We start from the raw sequence: 22,867 nt of genomic DNA on the forward strand, positions 1-22,867 counted from the left end.
ATTTTGTATTTCATTATTTGTATTATTTGTATTGTGTTTCATTATTTGATTTTATTGGACCCCGTCTTTCTCCTAGCCTACTGCTTCCCTCTTACCACTTAAGGTTCCTCCCATCCATTCTTACTTCACATTCTTCAGGCTGGAAGATTTCTCAGATCACTTCCCCGGTTTAACTACAAATAAACTCAATGGAAAAACTTCTGGGCCCCACTGGGAATTAGATTGGCCCTTTGCCTTGTGCTCAGGTATGAGCACGCTGTGCATCCAGCAGTACTCCTCCCCAGCAGGCCTAATGGATGCTTGGGAAAAGCATTTTGATGCACACTTGCTGGTCGTGACACTGGAAAACACAGTTCATGCTGTCTCCTGACAAAAAGCCACAGCACATGTTCTTCTTTATAAGGTGTACGTGTAGAAAATTAAAAATATCTTTTCTAGTAAGCTATGCAAAGCAGAAACAGCCTCCTGGTACTACTATTACAGCTGACTGGAAGCTAAAATCATACTAATTATATAGTTCACCGTGAACTCCAGCAAGGCTCCACAAATCCTAGGTGTCCCAGAACGAAGAATATTGCTTGGGCAAAGCCCCTGGTGGGTGCCTCCCTGCCACCACGCGTGGGCGAGTCCCACGAAAGCATTAGGGGAACGCAGCTGGGAACCACAGCTTTTCTGCCTGCTGCTCCTCCTCCATTGCCCTGCATCACTGCACCAAGGGGTGAAGGACAGGAGCAAGGCCACACCTTGTTGGTTTTTGTTTTTTTTTTTTTTTCCAGGGCATCAGGAGCTCCAGACTGCATAGCCATGTATACCAGCAACACTCCTGCAGGCATTTTTAGGTCTAACGTGAACCCTGCAAAGGCCAAAAGTCCCACCCGCAAATTCTCCGTCCCCATCAGAGCAAGACCTTACTCCCCTAAGTTGCACAACACTGTTCTTCACGTCAGGCTTTTCTAGACATTGAGCCTCTTACTGATGGGCATTTTCCACTGACTTGCCACTCTGACTGCTCAAGATTAAGCAAAATTGTGGATGATTCCACAGCTCGTTTCATGTTATCGTGCCAGTGGGTTGCTGTGAATTCATGATGAAGCAACAGAGGATGCACATTCAGATATGAACTACGCTGAACTTTCAAGACTAGTTCTTCTGTTGTGGGCCCATCTACAAGGGGTGCAGTGGAATTTTTTAAAAAGCTTTTCACACAGCTTACACTGAAAAAAAAAAAGGGAAAAATGATTATTTGCATAATATCTAAATAATGCAATGCAGGCATTTTCACTTCCACGCTTCGGTATCTAAAAAATGGCCAGTGGAATATGATCATGTACTACAAGGTCAGATGAAGGAATGAATTCCCATACACTGACAGCAACAGTTTATTGCCTTTCATAATGAAAACAAGCAGAAAATATTTCACTCTGAAGGATGAGTTTCCAGCAAACTCTTGAGGTCTCTGAAAACAGCCACAACTACTACACTGCCACTAGCAGAATGTTTGGTAACTTCACAGAAGATATCATATTTTAAAGATTAATTTTCAAATATATTCACTGGGCTATCATACCATGTTTTTAAAGTTACCGAGATTAATTACTTTATTTGAACAGTAGAGAACTCTGGATGTCAAAAAAAATGCACATATATGCACAGAGAAAGACAGAGGTGTCAATCTATTGCAAACCTACATGAAAGAAGCAGAAATGACGTGAAAATGAAAGAAATATAATTAATAATCTACAACATAATCAGGACATCGAAAAGATAACTTTACAATCTCGTTTGGCCTATGGGCAGACTGAGCAGGCTTTGTCCGATCTTTGTCAGCTTGCCAAGTCACTCCCCTGGAGAAGCAGCTCTCAGTCAGCAGGTCCACAGACCACAGGCGCTGGTCACTGCCACCACCACAGAGCACAAACTAGAAGCCACCGCTGCATTACAAACCCATTAACCAACGTAACCAGTGATGCTTTACAGCCCGCAACCTCCAGCCAAGACTGCAATGACGCAGGCTCTCCCAAAGGCCTGCACGGTGCAGCACCGTCGCGTCCCCAGAGGAGCGCCATTAAGGAAGGACAGCCCAGCCACAAGCTCCGTGGCCAGGAGCAAGCATGGGGCCTCTCCGGCCCCTGAGGCTTCAGGAAAACCTCACATGGTCCTGCCACTGAGCTGTCCCCCTCCTGCACAAGGGGGAGTTCGCAATTAGTACTGTGTGAGGGCTAGCAGGCCCTGGCTGCGAACAGGGCGCAGCTTGCCTCCACACCTGAAGTGTCATGGGCTCACCTGAGGTGAAAGATAGACTTATCACTGCCAAGAGTGGGATACCTGCAAGATACAAGTGTAACAATGCATTTGTTTATTTAAGGCCCTTTATCACACAAAAATCCCACAGAAGTCCTGGTGCTGCACACAAAATAAACCTGCCCCACTGAAGTGCAACAGAAAAGGGCGGGCAGAGGCAGGCAAGAAAAACGAGAACCTGGTGGCCCACCTCCGGGCAGTTCCCACTTCCTCAACAGCACGCATGTAGACAAGGCCTCAGCTTTCGTGGTTTCAGGCAAAAGACTCCTAACGCTGCAGAAAACTACTCCCCAGTCTCCAAAATGCCACTCCAGGAAGGACAGATGGCTGTCGGTCCACAGTTCCCTCCATTTGAACCCCTGCTCCTGAAGGTTAAGAGATGCAATACACGTAACTTCTCCAGATTCAATGAAATCAGGCTCTGATGCAGCACCAGCTGTCCAGCACATTTCCTGAAAGGCAGGGCAATGAGCTGCACCCCCGGAGGCAGGGCATTCGGCTAGCCGGCTTCAGTGCTTCACCCGTATTGACGAACAAGACAGCAAAGACAGAAGAAAACTTTCTGGGTTACAGCCCTGACTTCAAGGTTTTAAAATCACTAGCTGGGAAACCCACTCCCTAGCTGGCTAATGATTCAGCTTTGAAAGCAAATATTTAATAATTACTTAGTAAAGGGAAGTTGTGGACAGTTACACCTCAGGGTATTTCCAGAAATGACAAGTATTTTAAAATGCAAATTCACAAATTCTGCAGCATACATAATTTGAATATCTAGTGTACATCCTGGCCACACACCATACTGCTAGCAAACACCACAGTGGGAACAGTTTTTCCAGGACTACATATATCCCCAATGACACGTTAGAATGCAGTTTTAAACAACAATGCAAAGATAAAAGCATGCTGCCGATGGCACGCTTTAGAGCTGTTACCATATTCTCTGTCAGTAATCTATGGATTAATAGGGCCCTGATGCACTATAACACGTTGGCCGCTCACAGCTCCATGGAAGATTATTGTCTTACCACAAACATTGGCTGAGGATTAGGCATATGTCACAATTATTCATTCAGATTTTTAACTTGGTCATCTCTAAAATACTACAGTTGGTGTTTAGCTTTTATTATTATTATTTAAAGATATGATCCTAATTCCATTAATTTGCACCAGTATCAAAGGAGTAGGTTCATGCTCTAAATGAGAAGATTAATGTTATCTTAACAATTTATTTCTGTGTCCCTCAGAGCAGCTATACTAGATAAAAAAATATATATTCATTTAACCTATTATTCTGCCACTGACAGTAGATGCAGCTGATACTTAGGGAAACGGTTGAAGAAATAGAGCAAGTATAGGATGCAAAAAAAAAAAAAAAAGTAATGTGTTTCAGCATGATTACTCCCATTTTTGGCTGTGCTCAAAATCAAGATGCTTTTCCAAATCTTGCTGTTAGGAACAGGCAGTAAAACACATCTATATAATCATCTGCAACAGCAACCCATCTTGTAAACAGGCCAAAATCTCCTGAGTATTTTGCTTTCTTGGTTTTAATTTAGAACAGAGTGGATAGTCAGGTGGATAACTGGTCACAAAATAAAATGTCATTTACTGGTTAAGACCTGACCTAAGATGTGGGAGATTCACCTTCCACTCCTTCTCGCTCTAGAGGCTCCCCATACCACCATCAGTATTTGAGTCTGTGCAAAATGCCTTCAAAATAATAACAAACTGGAACACTTCCAGAACAACATTTTCCATCCACTCTGTACATGCTGTGAATCACCTCACGAACAGGGCAGCCCTGGAGAGATTTCCCATGTGTTACTATTTTGCCCAGATCTCCTTAGCAAAAGCAAGATTGTTCCTACCACATTCAACAACTCAGGCAGGCTACACCACCACCAGCATCAGGTTGGGGTCAAGAGCCTGGCTGCTTGGTGTCTGCATGGTGGCAGTGGGGGATTTGCGTTACTTAACAGAAGTGCTGTTGTTCCAACCTTCAGACAGGAAAGCCGACGACCATCAAGGATTCAGGATTCTCTAACATCCCTGTTGGGAAACGGGGGGTTTCTGCGTAGGTTACTAGCACTGAGACATAAAGGTACTGCAACAGTTCTAGAGACTTGGCCAGTTTCTCTTCCTAGCTATAGTGGGTGACACACATAAAAATGAGGCTGCTTGCACTTCACAATGCAGGAAAGCACATCTTTGTCATCAATATGTTAAAGTAGCTAAAAGTATGTAAACATTTCAGAAGATAAACCATATATATATATTTAAATATATACCTATCTTTTTTAATTGTCTGATAAGCCGTTCGTGCAGAGAAAAGCATTATACTGTGCACAAGCATGCTAAAATTACATTTGCATTCTGAAGATAAAAGTTACCATTAATCACATCTGAAAACAAGATTCTGAAAGTTCAAGATACATTTTTGAAGGGAAAAAGAAGTCACAAGTACCAAAGTGCTTTCAGAAGGGAGGCTGACAAACCTTTTCTTCCTGCCTCCCCCCAAAAAACAACTGTAACTAGCTTGTGCACAGATAGCTAAAGAGCTAGATTCAAACTGGGGCAACCTTTACCAGCAGTATAAAGCCAAAAGCATGTTCCTACATAGTCCGTGATAGGGAATTTTGGAAAGCAATGTAGCTGGTGATAGCACTGATAGGTAAGTGACTTACCAAATCGTCTACATAACAACATAATTGCCAAAAGTTATCAAAGCCTTATCAACAGTGGGGCACCATCCATAACAACACTGCACTACACACAGAGACAGAACATAAACAGAAATATTGCTACTCCTCATGTGGGCTTGGCTTTGGCTGGTCTCCTCTCTTTGCAATGCACAATATCAGCAGTGATTTTCACCAGTCTCCATCTTTATTTTGCATCCTTTCTGGGGGAAATTTGCTATTTTGTGCATGCAAAGAGGCAACAGTCCTTGGGCTCCAACATGTATGTAGGCTGCCACTTACTGCATATTTGTACATAAAACACTGCACCCTCCACCTGTCCTGATACCACTACACATTTTTATAAGAATAAGGCAAGCCATAATGAATTTACAAGAGGGTGTGCAAACACACTCATCTGCACACAGACGCGAGGACAGAAGGCTTGCTTCCTTGTTAGAAAAAAATAAAGGAACAGAGAAAGCCATCCATACTTTATTCTCAGAAAAGAAAGCTCTCTCCTTAAGTACTCTGTAGCCACATCTGGATTTTACAGAAGATAGCTTTTAACAAATTTCAAGCGACTCTGAGACTGGACAGTAAAGCCAATACACTCCCTTGCATCTTTTCTTTACCTACACACACTTTTGTATTTGTACCTGTGAATCCACACCACTTAGTAGCCCTGTGCTATTGACCATTCTGAGTCTTCATCAATAGAAAGTTGGGGAGGGGGAAGTAGAGGGAGGGGAGAGAAAGAGAAATGACAGAAAAACACCTCTCTGCTTCTAACCTTACCTCTAGAGAGGGGTTCCAAAAACTGGATATAAAATGTCCAAACCTGAAAGACAGTTTTGCCCCAGTTTTCATATGGCATTTTTTTCAACATATCTGAAAGGGTTTAAAACTGCTGCTCTTATCTGATGAAAATGCTGTCTTTCCTCCTGCAGTCCTGGCATTCTTTGTGGTGAGACTGTTTCAGTATCAATATTAATATTAAAATGTCAAGTTTGTGACACTACATTTCCTGTACTATTTAAAGCATTCAGAACAATTATTATCTGTGAAATATTAAGCAGTAAATTTTTGCTACCTGCTTACAGTATCAACAGCCCTGACTGTGACAGAACAGCACTTACACCAGTCACATGCAATTTTATATAGAGATGCATTGTTCAGCTTTTCTAGCAGTACTCATACATTTCCCCAAATTGACTTTTGTTGTTTTTAGCAAAGCTACATATTTATTCCCTTTTCTGGAGTGCAGCCGAGGTCTGAATATCAACTGAATTTAGAGCTCTTACTATTTCAGACTTTTGGCCCATATACATGTATATTCCACAACTGATAGCAAACTTAACATAGGGTGAACGATCAGGTGTTTGTTTGTTTGTTTGTTTTTAATATTTATGGAAAGGTAATTGTTTCCTATGTTAATTCTGCTGCTCTTTAAAAAATAAAAAAAAAAAAAAGAACTTTCATTTTTGCCTTTTTTCCCTCCCCGTTTCAGTACTTAGTTTAATCTTTTTCTTTCATAATTAGCTAAACTGTGGTTACATATCTTTGGCTATAAGAGGTATTTTTATTATAACATGTAGGTGTCTTTAGAAGTAACATACGTTAGAGCAGCATAGCTGAGAATGCACTAACCTGCCACTCCTTCCTACCAAGCTGCCAAAGTTTTGGAGAAGCTTTCATATACTAGTACAAACTGAAAACAACAAATGTTTATTCCTGTGTACAGAAAGGTGTATGGTAATTACAGAGAGAGGTTTTTCTCCTTGTCAAAGAACAGCTTTATGAGGAATGGACAAATTCTGGACAAAAAAATGGACAAAAATTATGTCAAGCCTTCCATTAACAGACACCTTTACAAGGTAAAGGTCAAATTAAATGTCCCAAATAACTCAAGGGAAGCACTACTTTCAGTGTACAGCTTGCAGATACCACAAAGTACTTCAGTATCATTACAGAGGTCAGTTATTTCCACTGTTCTCCTCTCTGACAGTTCAAGAAGATTACAGAACATGCATACTTCTTTCAGTCTTAATTAACTTCTCTGCAAATTTGAGTCAAAGGGCTCAAATCACAACCCTCCAAAAGCCAACAGAAGGAACGCCACTGGGAATAGGGCCTAAAACAACATGTCTACAGTAGTCAACAACTCTCGAGCTATATAAATGCTTGCTAATATCTCTATACTGACTGGTCATCAACATTTCCATTATAATTCTTGTACTCGGGGACATTTCTATGCTGGATCCTATCCATACTCCTCTCTAGCCAGCTGAAAGGAATTGTTTTTGAGTGATACAAGGCACCTCCCTCCCCTCCAGAGACCAGCAGAAAACTAATGGAGCCCTCATTTTCCACACAAATTAACAGGACCCTGGGGTGAAAGCTAGTTTACCTGCTCTGCTACGCTGTGCTGTTGCAGGGTTGTAAAAGGAAGCTTCAGTTTTGTTGCAGGAAATCAAAGGCTACCGGCTTTTTCATGTAGTACGCCATGACGTGAAATCATCAGGGCTAGGAACATAACAAGGAGGCCTGAACAACAGTTAATGAATAATATGCCCTGCAATTCCTCATCATTCTGTTTACACTGTAGTGAGAGTTATAGATGAAGTAATATATACAGCAAGATCCAGTCCGCCAATACAAGGAGCCTGTCAGAAATGCTTTTTAAATATAGCAGGGGGAGTGCTAATATCACAGCCAGTATTCTTCCCACCCCAACCAGTGAAACCAGCCTTACGTTTGATCCCCTGCTGCACCCAGAAAGACAGCTATGTTAGTCTACAGACCCATGGCAGTATTAGAACTGAACTCATTATTTTAAAATGTTTGAAGGACCTTGACAGAAGAGCATGACAGAAGACATAGAAAAACAAATTCCATTCTACAATATGCAATTCATACTAATGTTAATTAATTCACATTCACAACATAAGCTGAAGCCGTTCCAAAAAAAACATTATGATATATTCTGAGAACAAGCACTGGGAGCAAAACGCAGAACTTGGCTTAGTTTAACCAATCTACTGACGCACCATTATACATGTTTCCGAAAGGAGTCCAAGTCTGTCTTCTCCTTCCTGCTCCTGGAGGGACGTCAGTAGCAGGCCCACCACACTGCATTAGTCAACAATCAGCTCTAGAAGTAATTCTCCTCCTTTCTGCAGAAATCGGTTGTTAAGTAAAGGGGGAAATATTAACAGTTTTCAGCAGTGGTGCAATAAAATTGGACTGTAAATGCTTTATGTTCCGATTGAGAAGCCTAGCTGAAGGAATGCATTGCCCTGGAGTTTCACAGTGAAATATGGTCCTTCCTTCTCTTGCCCTTCCAGGACTCCTGCTATCTTCTAACTCATGCTCAGGCGTTCCTGGATGCCTGGAAGCAGAATGGCAAGATGACAGGTGTGTCCATCATGACAGAAACCAGTCACATGGCACTAGCTAAGTGAGGTGAACTCTACATGAAGACCAGCAGCGGGTTCAATCTCTGGTGCAGAAGCTCCTCAGTGTTTTGTCTGAGGTACAAACACACAGAGTTAATATACTTGTGTTGGCAGGTGAACAGATTTGCTCTCAGTAGTAACCACAAGTTCTTTTCAAGTCCCGAGCAGAAGTAAAGAGATGACCCAGGTCAATACTCATACATTACACACCACAACCTCTCTCAAACACATGAAGAAAAACAACAACAAAAGGCTCAGCTACAGAGCAAACCCCACTTGCACACACCACAAAAACTCTTTTATTTTCCACGCCCATCCCCAAACGCAAATTGTCCAAAGGCTGAATACCAGCTCTTCACAAAGGCCTCCAAGCCCATCAGCACATTGAGCTCCCTGCCAGCTCCTAACTACAAGGCGCTTGCACATTACACGACTGCCCAAACGCTCGTGGTCCCCCACCAGGTACCGAGATGCACTTAGCATCGAGACAGAATCTTGTGTTAATTGCACACTGACTTGAACAGGTCACTGTAAAAAAACACACATGGAAATTTTCCTAGTGAGAAGGGAGATCAGTGGCTACAACTGCAAAGCGCTGTGTTGCTAGCCAGAGACGGAGAGCAGAGCACACAATCCAATGCTGAACCACTGCCAGCAAGGAGGAGTCCCAGTTTAAGGCCTCAAAAAACATTTGCAAAGCTGTTACTTGGCTGATTACGTCTCTGCTGAAAGGGTAAGATTTCAGAGTAGTGTGCAGAGCAGATTAGGCGCACGGCTTCCAGTGCAGCGAGAAGGAGCTGCAGATCTGAACCACCACACACACTCTGCAACTACACCCCGGCGCGTACGAGCAGTGTAGCGTGCCTCTGAGCTCTACTACGATAAAAATAATAGTGATATCAATGAGAGTGTAGTCCATGGCCAATGACCACAGCACGCTAAACTCCCCTGGAAATGAACCAATCTCTACGAAATTTTAAAAACCAAGTGAAAGATAGGGTAAAATTCGTATCAAAAAAAATAGTAAGGGCAGTGACTCTTTGAAAAAAAAAAGGGACAATTTGGCATTTGCAGTGTGCACAAGATGTCTTCATACACTTTCCTGATTCCTTGCCAGTAACTATTCAGAAAAGACCACTTAACAAGCAAACAGGTCTTCGGCACAACAAATAATAAAAAAGAGAGCAAAGCTTGTGCTATTTAAATATCATGAAACATTCTGCTAATCATGCACAGATGGAAGTACAGACGCTTCTGCCAGACGCCTTGTTCAGAAACTTTGCTCTATTTTTAATTATTTGATGCACAGAGGACCTGTTTGCTGATTAAAAGGGCATTGCCTTTAAAAGGACTCTATCAATATGGAGTCTAGTCTTGTTTGTAATGGAGATTTAAAAAGTACTAACTCATGTCTCTGAACTCACTGTACCAATTTATCTCATCTTATAAGCACGTCGTTGCTTTTTTTCAGATACTTCTCTCACCTTGGGAGACTGCCTATATACAGGAAAAGTGAAACTACCTGCAATCTCTTGTCAAATACACTGAGTAAATCCATTTGGATAATGCATATTTTCCAACAATTTCCTTTCGTTTGCATCTCTTTCAGTGCTATCTATAACAAGAATGGGTATCAATTTTTAGATAAAGGCATTATTTTTGACAGCTTTCCTTTCAGTCAAAAGCACATGTTTTTTTGTTTTGTTTTTTTTGGTGAAAAAATCTCCAAAACTTATCAACCAAAATACTTATTGTTTTTTTCAATCTACTATAACCACACTACCACGCCAATAGTCAGATCTTGGCAAAAACACTTGTAATGATATAAAAAAAACAACAACCAACTGTGGGGGAAAAAAGCAACCCTCACATTTTTTCACTTCATACCTTCTGTGAACTTCACTCATTCAGCGGGTACTTCATTCCTGTACTTCTCCGCAGCAGTCAAGGAATGTTTCCCTCAGTGAAGAGCCTCACTCAGAATGCACAACACGTCCTTTTTCTTTTTTTTTTTTTCTATTCTTTTTCTGAATTAAGTGCTTTTCAAACATTCTTTTTTGGCTTCGTTTACAATTTATCTCAAAAGTTTTGTAACCTATTACCGCAGCATTTTGCCAGTATGAAAATGCCTGGAAACCAAGAAAAACAGCCCAAGCTATTGCTTTTGTGCCATCAGCATAGTATGTAAAAATATACTTTTAAAGCTTACTAATGTTACTGATTTAAACTGCTGCTATTAACACAATAAAAGAGTCCTCTGACTAGCAGACCACATGATATGATAGGAAAGTAACAGTGACCCCATTATCTTACGAACAAATGACCCAAAGAGGGGGTGGCTCCCGGCTCATGCTCAGGTACAGAGGAAACAGCCGAGTTATTTTTAAACTGCCAGCATGTAATATTATACAAACAGATAAATGCAGCTAATTTGCTTGCAACCAGCTGATCAGCCTGAAAAGCAAGATACCAGCTGAAGAGACAACTGCAGCTGGAAGCCAGGGAAGACTGGCAGGGGCAGGCAGGACTGCAAATCCAATGTTCAGCCAGTGAAACGGGCACCCACGGTGAAGCTTCAGAGAAGAAATAAAGGTTTTTTTTTTCCCATGAGGAGAAGGGGAGGGCCATATGGAGTGAAAGGCTTGTCCGGACAGATCGTCAGGGTTGCAAAGCTCAGAAACCAGCTATGACTAACGAGGAAGGAAGAGAGGTAGATGAAACAACATTCAAATGTGCAGTTCTGCAGAAACTTACTGAGGTATTGAAACCCTCTAAGTAGAAATGGATGTTAGAGACACAGAAATGCACACGGAAATCAAGCCCGAGAAAGGGCCAGCAGGCAACCAAAGCAGCGGGCAGGCAGCAAAGCTGGGGAGGCAGCCGTACAAGTAGGCCAGGCAGCAGCGAGAAATGCTGAGCACAGGAGAAACTCAGCAGAGAAGGAAGGGGCTGAGGAGAAAGATTAATTGGCCAGCCACAAAACAATAAAGTCTGGAAAAGGCTACAACAGGACAGAAGGATGAAGGGGCAAAAAATCGCCTGGCTTTATAAAGGAAGGTTAGTCTGATTCACCAACACGTCCATCTGAAGACTGAAAAGACAGCTGATGACACCTGGCTGAGGAAGTTGTCATTCCCTCTTCCCTTGAAGGAAAAGCCAAGCTAACACTCGACTACAGCAGCACCGACCAGGCAGTGTCCTGTCAGCAACGCTGACCTGCCACCAGCAGCTCCGACTTCGCAGGGCCCTGGCTGCCCCCAGAGAAGCCAAGCCAGGTGCCATGCCCTGACACACCGCGTTTACAGGCCTATGGTTCTGCTTCAACCACCAAAGCAAACAGTGAAGGTGGGAACCAGACCCCTCAACCCGCCACTGGCCCTGGCTGAGCACCTCAGTGCGATGAAGGACGCGCAGGGCTCACACTGACCGAGGTGAGGACAGCAAGAGCCTGGCCACGGCCGCTCAGGGTGCACAGCCCTGCTGGTTGTACATGGACAGGGACACATCAGCTAAGTAAGGCGCTGTATGAACAGCACCCGGAGCTGCAACCAGCCCACTGACAGCTCAGGCCAGCGGACCTCATAGTACTTCTGCAAACGGAGCACAAGTGTGTCTTCGTTTGCATTTCTGCCATTCCTTTCAACCAACGTGACGCTCAGCAAGTTCAAGTCCTTAGGTAACTGGCGTGTTTGATTGCTGCTGTTTAATGAGTTGCAGATGCTTACTATGTACCTTCTATCCATCTTCATTTTCCTTAGGGCCCTTTTTGGCTGTACTCTAACAGATAACAACATCTGGATAGCAGTGTCATGTAACAAATGCCACTCATGAAGTTTATTATCATTACTTTAATTCACTCAGTCGCTGCACACTGTATATCCCCTCAATCTGCCACACAGCTGCAAGCAGAATAACCTCGAGGTGACCAACACAGCCTAGGACGTACTCAGGCTGGTTTGCGGCAGTCTCATACCTGAAGAAACCAGGCACAAGGACTGAGTAATTCCTTCAGCTTGTGCAAACATGGGACAAAATAAAGACTTGTATTTTTTCTTAAGTCCTTCCAGTACTGTAGTATCACATATATTTTAAGTCCCTCTATAACGTACTTGTGCGCTACCCAGAAAAAGGACACAGTGCAATTTTAAACTACAGGTTATTGGCCCATGACACCCACCATCCTCCTCCTTCCCCATCATATACAATGCAGACCTTGAAACACATTACAGAGACTGTATTGCTGTGTAAGCTATCACCCCACAATTTAATTAACTGTCACGTTCAAAAAGCAGACCTTAAGTGACTTCCAGGGCTTTATCAACAAATATCAGGTCAGATCACAGCGAATATCCAAGAAAATTTAGCAAGACTGATAGGAGGAAACCTGAAACTCATCCTTGATTCAAAGAAGAGATACACAAGACTTAACTGGAAAGGTAAAGCAGCTTTCCAGCTCTGCAAACCATGAGGTGCAAAGGTAAAGTGTTTGCCCAGATCCACCCGTTTGCCTTTGGCCTTTCCACCAGCCCTTGGGATGCATTGCTCCACATGTTAACAAGATGCATTTGTTTTGTTTTGTTTCATCAAAACTAGATGCTCAGATCTTAAAACAGTAGTATGAAATCAGTATGCCTGACACATGGCATTAATTTGACTTTTTGCCTGACACACCAGATGGCCTTCTACGATGGGGTTACAACACTGGTGGATAGGGGAAGAGCAACTGATTTCATCTACCTGGACTTGTGCAAAGCATTTGACACTATCCCACATGATATCCTTGTCTCTACATTGGAGAGGCATGGATTTGATGGATGGACCACTTAGTAGGTAAGGAATTGGCTGGATGGTCACACTAAAAGAGTTGCAGTCAACAGCTCAACGTCCAGGTGGAGATCAGTGATGAGTGGTGTTCCTCAGGGATCTGTATTGGGACTGGCACTATTTAACACCTTAGTCAGTGACATGGACGGTGAACTGAGTGCACCCTCAGCAAGTTTGCTGACGACACCAAGCTGTGTGGTGTGGTCAACACACTGAAAGGAAGGGATGCCATCCAGAGGGACCTGGACAGGCTGGAGAAGTGGGCCTGTGAGAACCTCATGAAGTACAACAAGGCCAAATGCAAGGTCCTGCACCTGGGTTGGGACAATCCCAATCAGAAATACAGGCTAGGTGGAAAATGGATTGACAGCAGCCTTGAGAAGGACCTGGGGGTGTTGGTTGATGAGAAGCTCAACATGAGCCAGCAATGTGCACTTGCAGCCCAGAAAGCCAAACGTATCCTGGGCTGCATCAAAAGCAGCGTGGCCAGCAGGTGAAGGGAGGTGATTCTCCCCCTCTGGTCTGCTCTTGCGAGACCCCACCTGGAGCCCTGTGTTCAGCTCTGGGGACCCCAGCACAAGAAGGACATGTAAGTATTAGAACCAGGCCAGAGGAGGGCCGCAAAGACAATCAAGGGGCTGGAGCAACTCTCCTGTGAGGAGAGGCTGAGGGAGCTGGGGCTGTCCAGACCAGAGAAGAGAAGGCTGCAGGGAGGCCTTATAGCAGCCTGACAGTACCTAAAGGGGGCCTACAGGAAAGCTGGAGATGGACTCTTTGTCAGGGAGTGCAGTGATAGGACAAGGGGGAATGGTTTTAAACTAGAAGAGGGTAGGTTTTAATTAGGTATAAGGAAGAAATTTTTTTACTGAAGTGTGGTGAGGCCCTGGCACAGGCTGCCCAGAGAAGCTGTAGGTGCCCCATCCCTGGAGGTGCTCAAGGCCAGGCTGGATGGGGCTTTGGGCAACCTGGTGTGGTGGGAGGTGTCCCTGCCCATGGCAGGGGGGTGGAACTGGGTGGTCTTTAAGGTCCCTTCCCACTCAAACCATCCTGTGATTCTATGATTCTGTGAAAGATATTGTAGTAACTGAAGGGTCATGTTCATGATATTCATACTACACTGTTTTACTTCCACAAATATTGATAGAATAATCCCTATTGGCACGTCTGGTGTGAAATATTTCAAGTAAAAGTTCAATGTTAATGACAAGGAACACTGTCTCCCTTTCCTGAGGGAAGAAAATACCATTGACCAAATCTGTAGTCCCTAGCAGCAGTCTCTTCTGAAATCACATGCAATGCTGCCAAAGTAGAGGCTCAGTAGTCAGGCAGTACTGCTAAGCCAGAAGAGGAAGATGAATGGAGACTGGCTTGGACAACTCACGGGTGGATGATCACCACTGCAACCTTTTGCCTCTGAGCAGGCAGGTGAAGATCAGCCCAAATTACAAACTCATAACTCTTTGGCTGCCCCTGTAAAATGATTCTGACACCAAGGCTCAGGAAGAAAAAAAAAAAAAGAACTTACTTTTGTCTTAAAAATAAGAGAAATCATCACCCAGCAAGTTTGTTGCAGCAAACATATGGACAGAGTATAATTGTGTTAGTATTTGAATTCTGTACTTCAAGCCACCTTTGATCAACTTGATTAACATCCCTTTCAAAAATTTTATAGCTGGTGTACTTCACGAACACAATTAAAGTAGATTAATCTGCTCTGAATTGTACATTTCATAAAATTACTGTTCTTCTGATTAATCTTACAAAAAACACATGTAACTACATACAAATGCATTTTTCTCATTGATAAAATAAGCCTGTGACAGAGCTTCCAGTACCTGGCCAAGAGGTATCACTGTGAATATCTAATAAATCAGCAAGCCCAATGATGCAATGTCATGTGAGCTAATACACAAAATACTATGCTTCTCCTTCTGCAAGAAAAAAACAGCCCAATTCTCAGCTTATAGCACATGAGTGGCTAAAATCCAGTTTTTTAGGTATCAGTATCTGTGGGACAACGCTGCCAGCTAGCCAAAGGCACTGCTGTTGATCCACAAACCTTCCTCTACTGAAGTTAACAATAAAACATTAATCAAATTCAATGGCATGGTTTCACACGGTTGAATTTCAGAGCCACTGGGTCTGAAAGGGACCCCGATCTGCGGGATACTTTGACCTTACCAAGACTGCCATGAGCAGACTGATGCTACTTCACCCCATAAATCCCCCGGCCTGGTGCTGTAGCTAAGCGCCGCTGAACTCAGGTACCCTCTAAAAACACTGTAACACGGTAATTAGCAGTGAGGCTTGCAATGCATTCCCCAGCCAGAAACAAGTGTTGCTGTGGAACTAGAGCAAAAGAATGTGGAAAGGGGTTGGGGAAGGATAAAGAAAAACAGGTAACAGCGAGAAAACACATTGATATTTTATTGAAGTATCTCATATCAAAACAAGGCAACAATTACCATTACCAACCAAACTGTCAAATAGATATTACAGGAAAATGGTGATTTTTAAAAAAATAAAAAATAAATATATATATATATATATATATATTTCCTTTAAAATGGGTTATTTCAGTGGAGAGGTAAAATGATACACAGGAGATACATCTGACACAAGCTCTTATTTCCTTATGTCTGCGTTTTGTTTTGATTTTTGGAGAAATGATGTACTTAACATCCTGTTTGCAGACTGTTCCATTCCGGACACAATTTTAAAATGCAACCGCACCAGTGATCTACATCCCCCGTTTACTTTTTGGCAAATAAGTGCATCACTCACGTTAAGCTTACTGTTAACTGCGAACTGTTAACATGTCTTAGTGTGGTTTCAGTGTTCCTGTGGCAAGGCTAAACAGCATTTAGAAAACAATGATATCCCCAGGCCCGCACTGTAGTTTCTGAAGCACAGATTAAGCACGGTATTCTGCTCAACGAGCTCATCACTGTTAAGTAACTCATCAGAAAATAAAGAGGGAATTATCAAATGGGAATTGCCAAGTAATTAGTTCTCTGAAGCAGATGACATACAACTGTTAAAGGGAGGGGCTTCCCTGTTAGTCATATGTCAGACTAGAGCCTACTAATCTGTAAATAAAAATGCATTACATATGATTAGCACTATGGGTTTTTAACCACTAGTGGTACGGGGAGGATTAACTCGCAACTTTTTCCAGTGTGATAAGGCACAAAGATTTTTTTCTCTTGCACACAATGAATTTTCACACTGTTCTGGATCACTCTGCTCTCAGACCACCTGAGGAAAGCTACGGCTGCAGCCTACTACCAGAGCTGATGTGCTCTGGGGCTAAGGAAGAGAACCAACGCTTTTACTATCATAGTAACCAGGAAAGGCACTCCCCACTCAGCTGCTACACGTGATGCTGAAAAGGAATGGCAGCAGTGAGGAAATACTCTCTGGCGCAAAAATCCTGAGTGCAATAAAGAAGGATTAAGCCTGCTTTTTGTAATTATCCATCTCCGTTAAAGCCTGATTTTCTTTCAAGGAGCTAGTCTCACAGCAATGTGAAATTTGCAGAACTACAAGGGCCTTCATGCGTGGGTACCTGACAAACAAAAAAGGTGGTAACAGTCACAACCACACTCCGATACAAGTGAGAAACACATAAACTTTTGTCCTTTTTACAGACTGAAGAGTGACTCAATAAATCCTTAAGTTGGGGTTTCAGCTAGTCTCAACACAGGCTGATCACTAGAAAATAAAGAAGGAATTATCAAACCAGGGGGTTGCCTCCATCGCAGTACCTCACCACAAGAAGCCTCCCAGATTCAAATCCAGATGCTGCCTGGATTTGGGCTAGCTTTAAACCACAGGCATGGCAAAATCCAGCGGGCAGCCCCTGCCCAACTCACACAGCCAAGGGAGAGGAAAGGAGGAGGGCATGCACAGACGCCGAGGCACATGCAAAACTACCCATCAGTGACAGTAATCTCAGCGTTGTGGCCCTCAGCCCTTCAAAGCGCTCTGTCTGTCCACCACTTAGTCTCGCAGCCAGAAGACCACGCTGAGGCAATGCTGGCAAGCCACAACACGGGACAGATCCTCCACAGTCCCTTATTCCAGTTGCAGGCACACCTTTTTCAAAGCACGTGCTGGAAGGTGAATCAAGCCTCAGGTCTCAGCTTATATCACATTACGTACGTGAGCCCACTGCTTTTATCTAGGCAGATCACTACACCCAGCTCCATTTAGACTTCAGACCGTGTTGCAAAACCTTCAATCAATCTGACATCAGGCTAGCAGCATCTGCCGAGGGAACAGCAGAGCAGAACCATGAAAGGTCACCGCTGAGGTGACGGGGCAGGGCTGAGGAGGCGGCAGAGACTCATTTCTGAGATCGTCCCCTGCATTCACATCTTTTCATTTAATTTACCAGAGCGTTATTCACTCACACACAAAACAAACAATTAAAAAAAATTAAAATGATTTCTAATTACTCTCCAATTATACCTAGTTCACGTCTTCGTTTCACTTGTGCTCTTAATATGCTCAAAATCTCCACCGCCTGCCTTCTTTTAGCCCTACAGCCATTGTAGGCCTTGATAAACAGTGTAAGAGGGAAGAAATAAGATCAGCTATGATAAAAGAACACCGATATGGCAATCAAAAAATTGCCTTTGGACACACTAATATAGAGACAGATTACCTCTCTTTACATTAGTACAAAATATTTTAAAAGGATAGATTGCTGTTCATTTGCAGAGAACAGCAGCCAGAAGCCTACATAAAGCAGAACTTCTGCCTTATGTAAAAAATAAGCCACATGCAGTAGTGCACAGCTATACTTGTGGAAAATTCAGCAAAAAAAAAAATCTTACAAACAGGCTGTGGCTGTAAATTCAACCCGATACTATAATATGATTCATAGATATCAAGTGACTCGAGAGTGGAAAAGATTAAAAAGAACTCTTTAGCTGTTAAGATGTCCAGTGTCTCATGCAAAATCCTCTCAGCACAACCATTTAAAAGAAAGCATTGAGTTATTTGCCTGCATGGAAGGATGGAAGGAGGCTGTGCATGCTCCAAACAAATAACAATAACTCTGTTTTTTAGCTCAGGCTAAAATTAACTGAAGGCAGGATTGAAAAAAAAAAAAAAAGCCATATCTCAATGTATGTAATCTTATTTTTTACTAAGCCCAATGTCCTCAAACAGGCAAAATGCTCAGCAGACTCTGCAAGGAAGCTGCTGGAGCTGGAGAGGTGGGCACACCTGAAGCTCACACACCAGAGCAGCTTTCCTCCCAGCAGACAGGCGACTCCTCGTGTGAGTAAAGCTATGAAATACACACCTGGGGACGCCAGGACCAAAGCTGTATTTCCCAGGTCTGATACTGGATGCGATCCGTGGAACGTGCCCGATGCTCAGTCCCTCTGACAGATGCTGTGGTAATAACTCAGGTCTGCATAAAATGGAGCGGGCTGCTGTCACCTTTACCCCCGAAACAAATGCGAGCGCCGGAAAAGATGCTGTGCTCTAGCATACAGTGCTCGATCTCGATCTGTGAAACCTATTTGTGGCTGCTCACTGCGCTGCTCCGGGTCACGTTTGTTTCACGTGTTACTACTTTGAGCTCCCTTCTGTTAAATCAAGTGACAGAGATAACGCCTGCAAGCAGGCAGTTGCTATCTCAGGAACTTGTACTTTACTTATTTATACAGTGGGCCTGATTTTGATCATTCCCTAGAGAAAAGAAGAACTAACAAGGCCAACAGAGAGGTACCCCAAACTCAGTGACTGAAACGGCATGTCCAAGAACAAGAAAAGCAGCAGCAATAAACCTGATCGAAGGCCCACAAAAACAACGCTATACTTCAAAATGCACCAGTACAGGAAAAAAAAAAAAAAAGCAGTATAGTCCTGTATTCCTAACATGCCTGTAACTGAGCCAATGACAGCAGCCTTAACTGGGTTATTTTTTTTTTAAATGCAAAATGTTCGTAACATATATTCTTTTTTATGCAATCACAGGAAACGCCAGATGCTAAAATACTCGAGGTGACTTAGCGATAGGTTGTGGGTAGCACAATGTGATAATTCACAGGATTTGAACAATATACGCTAAGTGATTACTTCTAGTTAAGAGACAGAAGCCTTTCCTGTAGTAATTGTTGCTGTAAATAAGTACAATTTCATGCAACCTAAGCCAATTCTGAAAAAATAAAAAAAATAAAAAATGAAATGCGTTGTGGAAATGTTCATGTCATAACAAAAAGCTTCCTTCTATTTGATCTCCCAAGCCAAGAGCTGCTACCAAGTCAGTTTTCTTCCAAAACCGAAAGATGAAATGTGTCAGTGCACAGGCACTTTGTCTGGCTTTTCAGTCTCCAGAAATTCATATCGCTCCAAAGAGGTATATTGGTTACAATCCACCCCCACCACTCAGGCTCATTTGTAAACCCTAAGAGGCATGTCTTTACTTGTAACTGCTTGCTTAGACAACTTCCCTTCAGAGCACAGCACCCTGCCCCACAGCCACAATAAAATGTAAATTACGTGCCACACACTTCTCTCTGACACGCTGTATACATTAAAAAGTTATTCTGCAATGAAGACTTTCTGGTCAGCCCCTCACAAATAGAATGCCATAGTGATTGAATTTTCTGGCTATGCATAGGAAAAAAAAAAAACAACACATCCAGAATTTCTAAAAGTAACCACTACATTTAAATTTCCTTTATGTAAAGATACCAGCAATTTTCTTACGACCTTATATCTTTTTTTTTTTTTTAAAGCATTAGCAGTATTGCCAATCCCAAGCACTCAAAAATCATAAAACAGGTCCAAAAAAATCAGGCTGGCTTAATGACAATCAGATTAAAGAAATAAAATAAAAATTTATGTTCTTTTTATTGGCAGTATGATTGTTGAGCCTTGAGAATTGGTTCTTTCAAGGTATTCTCCCCAGCCATATGGGAAGGAGGGGGAGAGGAAAGGAAGAGGAGAGGGAGCAGAGACTGATAGATGTGCACGGTTACATTCTGTCTGGTTCCAGGATTTCAGGGCAACATTATCAGAAGAAATGCAAACATACCTCAAACTAGTGTAAAAGACACCCAGGCATGTCATTGGTGACTAGCTATCCTGGCAAGTATCCTCATGCCACGCACAGTTTAGCACATGAGAAAACCAGGATGCTGGAAAAGTCCAACAGGCTGCAAGCAACGAGAACCACTAAAAATGTTCATAAAAGTGCAGGAAGGATTTATATAATTACACACGTGGCATTTTACAACAACAAAAAATAAAAATCAAGGACTGTAAACTTTTCCATTCATACTACAGTCTTTTAGCAACTGAGCATACTCTGACTGGAGGTGAACATGAAACCACTCATCTGGAACCCAGTGTCCTGTAAGTCACTGAACTGAGTCACCAGAGTTAATGGATTTTTTTTTCTGACGAGAGTTTCTCAAGGACCTCTACTGCCAGGCAAGGGAAGTACAAACATTTCTTGGGAAGGTAACTGCAGACACCACACCGCTCAGGTGTCCGCGTTGACCAGAACCCAGAGCAGACAGCGTGCAGCTTGTTAGAGGAAATAAAAGGTGTTATTTTCTCACCTTATTGACAGTGCATCTCTGTATGGCGAAAACAAAAGCGAAGGTGGTCACTGTGCTACAGGGGTCAGCAGTAAATTCACAGCTTGTATTGCTTGCCCGTCTGGCTTGGCCTGCGATGTGACTCTTGATCCAGAAGCTGAGGAGGTGGAAACCAACATGAAAAGAAACAGAAACACAATTAAGAATCGAGCAATTTACGAGACGCTAAGTCACCCTAAGGAAGACCCAGAGAGGCTGCTTTTGCTATTACTCAAGCACAAATAAAACTATAGATTGACTCGCGCAGCCAGCACACATACAGGAGAGAACGTAGCCCATTTAGTCAGGCTGAGTGCTCTTTCCCTAAATGTGATCTTAATGAGGTGAAGAATCATAAGCCAGTTGAGAGGACTGTCACTGCTGCCAACAAAACACATCTTGTTCGAGGAGGGGCATCATCCAGAAAACCTACTCCTGCGACTACTACAAGCAGACGAAAAACAATCAGCTTTGGGTGTGTAGCATTACCTTGCACCCCGTTTTGTCAACGTAACACTGGCATGCTAGAGGTGACACATTTTACCCCAAGTGCCCAAATAATATGATGAAAGGAAAACACTACCAGTGTGGTTCTTTTTTTTTTTTTTCTATTTCTGAATTTTTCTTCAGTAAAATTACAAAGAGCCAGCATTGAATTTCTGCTGACATCACATATTAAACAAAATACATTTTGTTGTTTTTTTTTTTTTTTTTCACTTGGAATCTCACCAAGTATTTTTATCACTCTTGGGACAATAAAAGGATTTAGTGAGACCGTTTCTCCCTCACTGAGAAGCATTTTTGTTGTTTCAGTTTATGAGCATACTTACTCGTTCCTATTTATGGAAGGATTTACACACATACTTAACTCCAGATAGGTTCTTTAATCAATCCTCATTCAGCAAAACCCTCGCTGGGACACGTACTAAAGTAACTTTGCAGACTGGGGCTGATACACGCACGCAGATTTGCATGTTTTAGAGCCGACCCAGACTACAGCTCGGGGAGGGGGGAGCACCAAGCATTACACTCTCAATGTATGTGCGGAGATCAAAAAGGAACTAAGGTCATCGACTCAGTTTTCGTCTTTTCACAAAAGTCTGGAGTCTGCAAAGTTTCTTACATTTAAAAACATGAGTCATGGATCAGCTAAGCCAAAACCGAGCTAAAATCCTCAACTCACAAAGAACGTGAACCACTGTACAAGACGTGCACATGACCTCAGACTCCAAAATACAGGGCCTTTGTCCAAGCACCTACTTATTTATTTATCTCACTTAAGAGACCAGCAGAAAAGTACGGCGAAATGAGGAGGTCAGGATTTTCAGCTTGCAAAGCTTAGGCTTTGAGAAGCATGCAAGTTCCTACACAGAAGTCACTGAATACAGCAGGCCATTCCCCTGAACTATATACCTGCGCCAAGCCTGCCGTACCTCTATTCCTCGTGCTAATTATATTTTCATTTGCTAACACAGACGTGCTTACGGTAGCCTCCGCGGAGACCTCTGTTTAAGCCTGTTATCTGAACTGGGTGACTCGTACACAGTGTGCCTGCACTGCCTCCCAAACCTGCACTCACTGCGAACCTGGCTGCCTGGCCCGAGACTGCCCCGCCGGCCGACTGCTCTCGAGCGAGCTGCCTCCCACACGCATTTCCTTTGAGCCCTGCGATACTTCTTCATCGCGTTTCCCCCTTCAATTAGTACACCACAACAAAAGCAACTGCACTGCCTGAGCAATGACAATGACAGTCCTGGCTGCCACGCACCAGGACGGGCCGCCCAACTTCAGCGAGGGGAAAATCAGGCCTTTAGTTTGCTTTACTACAATTATTTTCAAATTCTGGTGTTTAAGTCATTAGTTGCTTTTCAGGTGACTGCATGTAATGCCTATTTTCTTAATTAACATGAAACTAGGCCACTGGATCTATTACATAAAAAAAAAAAAAATTGTTAAATGAAATTCCAGGTCTCTTGTAAGAGTATCTTAAAATAAGACTAGC

General features: G+C 42.9%; 1 protein-coding gene across 14 annotated transcripts in view; it reads right to left on the minus strand.

The window, feature by feature from the left end:
• Nucleotides 1-22,867, minus strand: part of ATXN1 (ataxin 1) — a 196,213-nt gene that overhangs the window by 166,090 nt on the left and 7,256 nt on the right. For all 14 annotated transcript variants that reach the window (XM_068674779.1, XM_068674791.1, XM_068674776.1 and 11 more), the window contains exon 2: nucleotides 20,848-20,983. The gene's annotated coding sequence lies outside the window, so the exon portion shown is untranslated. The remainder of the gene's footprint in view (nucleotides 1-20,847; nucleotides 20,984-22,867) is intronic.

This window comes from Anas acuta, chromosome 2, assembly GCF_963932015.1.
Source record: "Anas acuta chromosome 2, bAnaAcu1.1, whole genome shotgun sequence".
NCBI classification, from domain to species: Eukaryota; Metazoa; Chordata; class Aves; order Anseriformes; family Anatidae; genus Anas; species Anas acuta.